The sequence below is a fragment of the Thermobia domestica genome, chromosome 1 (assembly GCF_964235325.1).
Source record: "Thermobia domestica chromosome 1, izTheDome1.hap1.1, whole genome shotgun sequence".
NCBI classification, from domain to species: Eukaryota; Metazoa; Arthropoda; class Insecta; order Zygentoma; family Lepismatidae; genus Thermobia; species Thermobia domestica.
Window position 1 is genome coordinate 342704733 of NC_137454.1, and position 3822 is coordinate 342708554.

The following is a 3822-nucleotide window of genomic DNA, read 5'->3' on the forward strand; positions in this document are numbered from 1 at the left end:
CTGTTGCAGATATTTTAATACAAACTTAAAGTTTAACTTGCAGTACATACTTTATCTCAGTGCTGTGTTTAAAGTGTTTTCTGTTTTTCTGTTGCTTTATATATATATATATATAAAAAGGGAGAAATTTTAAGTACTTGCGGCTTATATAGCAAGATTTTGGATATTGGTAAGATGTAACGTCGCCTTGCTTGTCATAATAAAACCGTTACTATTATGATTATTTTGATATTTTTGTAAAAACAGATTGGAGTCGTGGATGTTTTCACGGCTGTGTATTTGCTTCAATAATTGAGAAGGTGGGAAGGGAGGAAGAAATATTGTTGCATGTATTTAGTCAGACGGTCGATATATACGGATTTCTTACTTTTTATGATTTATCTAAATTCGCTTATCGCAAGCTTGTTTGGCGTGTCGTTCGCTTGTAATAGGCTTAATAAGGCCTGCCATTGATGAGTTACGCTTATACTTGGCTTGCGTTTGAGATAATTTGACTTGCGTTCCACTTGTGAAGACAAGCTTGCTGTAAGCCTTTTCCCTGATGTAGCTAACTAGCTTGCCACAGGCTTGCAGCAAGCTAATTGGCTTGCATAGTAGAGCTTGCGGGAAGCTAATTGACATGCAACGGCTACCTTCCAGCACGTTTAAATTGCTGTCTGTGTAGGGAAGAATTCCACAGAAGAAAAACGGAATTTTCTTGTAAATACCGCCATCAATCAGAAAGTTAGTATTTGTAAAGGTAGCATAGTGCATATAAAAGCAGATGCCTTAGTAAATCTGACGAATGAAAACCTTAACTCTTTTATGTGGCGCAGACAATGATATTCAAGACACAGCTGGACCTGACTTTTTAGAGGAATGTTTGAGTATATAATTTTTGAGACCAGGAGAACCAAAGATTGCCAATGGTTTACGTTTACCAGCTAACTACATAATTATGGCATGTGGACCGCTTAAATTAGACAAGATTTTACGAGAGACATATAAAAATTGTTTTAAAGTAATGTTGGAGAATGATCTTTCTATAATAGTACTACCTAATATTTCGACAGGAGCATTTAAATTTCCGAAGTCAGAAGCTGCAAAAATTGCCTTGGCTATAACAAGAATATTTTTTAGAGAACCTTTATATGACGTAGACTGTATCGTATCTTGTGTTTATGACAGGGAAAATTGGGACATTTATCATCGATTACTCCCATTATATTTTTCCATTGATGAAGAATCTGTTAGTCCGTCTGTCCGTACGTAACTTGATTACTTTTCTTGAAGATTGGATTGTAGAAGAAACACTTTGTAGTTGGATGATGATCTTTCTTTTAGCACTGGTCACGCTTAGAAATTAGTTTATCTTGGTTTTGAATTGTGCATCCAAAACTACCGGTGGAACACTTCGAAACTTGAAGTATTTCAAGAAGTTAAAACAGAAATTTTCGAATTACTAGGTTATTTAAGATCAGCTAGCCTTGTTAACAAATTTGGAATACGCTGGTGTCTTCAACACTTGTAATATTTCTTTTGCTTGGACAACGTATGCCTACAGAAGTTTCTTACTTTTATTTCTTTGAAATGTAAGTATATCAAAAACGAGGGAAATTAATGTCATGTATATGGATACATGTTTCGATGATACATCAAGAAGATGGATGTCAAGATTTCAAGAACCATGCTCCTTTCATTTCGATGTCCAGGATTCGATGCCCGAAGAGGACAAGACTTAAGAAGGAAGATGAAGACAAGAAGAATTCATATGTTAGGGTTGTAAGTTATATTTGGTGAATAGTTCTGTCGTGCTTATTTCATATAGTTCGACTACAGCCAGTATATGCTTCTATAACCATATATTGGAATTCTTTTCCAGTTAACGGACGCTTTAACCCCAAATAACTTCAAGCTCATTTTTCTCAAACTGAATTCAGTACCCTTATTGCGTGTGTCAAACTTTACTATCTTTAGTTAGTTAGATATTGTTACAACGTTTTTCTTCTCGCGTATTAGTCAAATTTTATATTGAAGTTATTTTCTGCATTAGAGAAACACACACACACACACACACACACACACACATATATATATATATATATATATATATATATATATATATATATTAGATTTTTCTACATTTATGAGATATTTATTCACTTCATTATGATTATTTTTTCATATCTATGGTTATAATTATTGCTATTAGTGAGAATTAAATTTATTATTATTCCTACTTTCTACTTTCCATTCCTGAGCACTAAAGCAACTTCACACTATCAATTTAAAGCGCATATCACTCAGAATGATATTATGCAAGTATTAATGTATATTTTTTTCTTTTTTTTCCTTTCCATCTTCCAAGAGACACTGTCGACACATGTTCAAGGTTACCCAGTAACATGAACTGTTTCTGAAATACATACTCAGCAGTTTGCAATGTAAGCTTGACTCAAACAATATATTATATAAAGAACTCTAACATCAACAAACATTTTATGCGAATTCCTTCGTTAATTTGTTTATTGTATTATGGAAAATTGAAATTCTGGTGTATTTCCGATTTCGAGAAGGGTGTGTGCAGTATCAGTGTAATCACAGTATTGTAACAGTGAGATGACTATGAACTATTAATTTAGTTTATTGAATTCTATTTCAATATTTTGCGATTATCTTCGACAGCATCATGAACTCTTTAAAATTCAACAGAATAAGAAACTTTTATTAATGTTGTATATTTCCAGACAGCTTCTCTAATTATGTATTTGTTAATCCTCGCTTTTGAAATTCCAATATGCAGGACTAGTTTCCTTCTTCATTTCCCGCATAGCTTGATACTTCCACGTTCATTGAACGCCAAAGTCATCACTTTACAGCCAGACAAAACCACGGAGGACACATCGACAAATGGTATTCGACACATGATCAGGACAGGTGCCGGATCGACGAGAGAAGCGGATCGCACCATTGGAGAACAACCAGCTCCATAATTCAAGAATACATTCTGTTGGTTCATCACGGTAGATACATTTGAGCTTAGCATAAAACTAGTAGAATGCAGGTGTAGGAGAACATAATAGAAGACATGCCATCAAAAGAGAACTCGACGCCCCTAGCAGATCAACAGGATAGAGATCCAGGTATGGACTGATTTCAATACATTCTGGCTCCTCCAAAGAAAGACATTCTTTATTCAAGATGGCCAGGACGATGCCAGTCTTGTTGGAGTATCAGGCTAGTTTTCATCCTTTATCTTTTAAACATAAACTCTCTCTCTCACACACACACTTTTTCCTACAACTAGTGATTTTCAAAATGGAAATATTTGAATTTCGTTTAAATTCCAACAAAATTTTCCAGTTAAGTACAGTGTTGTGCATCAGTTTCATCCCCAATTTGTTTTATTAATTTAATATGTATTCTGAGCTACAACTGATGGAATAGCATCGGCATAATTCTATTACAGAATGCATTAATCTGAATTCGAATAATATAATGTCACCGATACCTGAACTACCACGTTCGGTTCTGGTAATATTAGAGGAAATTCAAGGGCCAAGAATGCCCCTTTATGTAAATCTGGAAACTGCAGCGGAGGCGTTGGTTTAAGGATATTTGGTGCGTGTAGTTTAAGAAAAATTGGGCTGCATTGCCTGTGTCGAAAATATTTCGGTGCCACCAACTAGAACACCATTAATGGATTTAATACGCACTCAGGACACTGGAAGACTTCGTTGTCCCACTCCTTATTTTCTGTGATTTGTGAAAAAAATCCACAAATTCATCGCGATTTGTGAACTTCAGAATGAATTGACCTCCCCCTGCCGAATAAGAAAATAC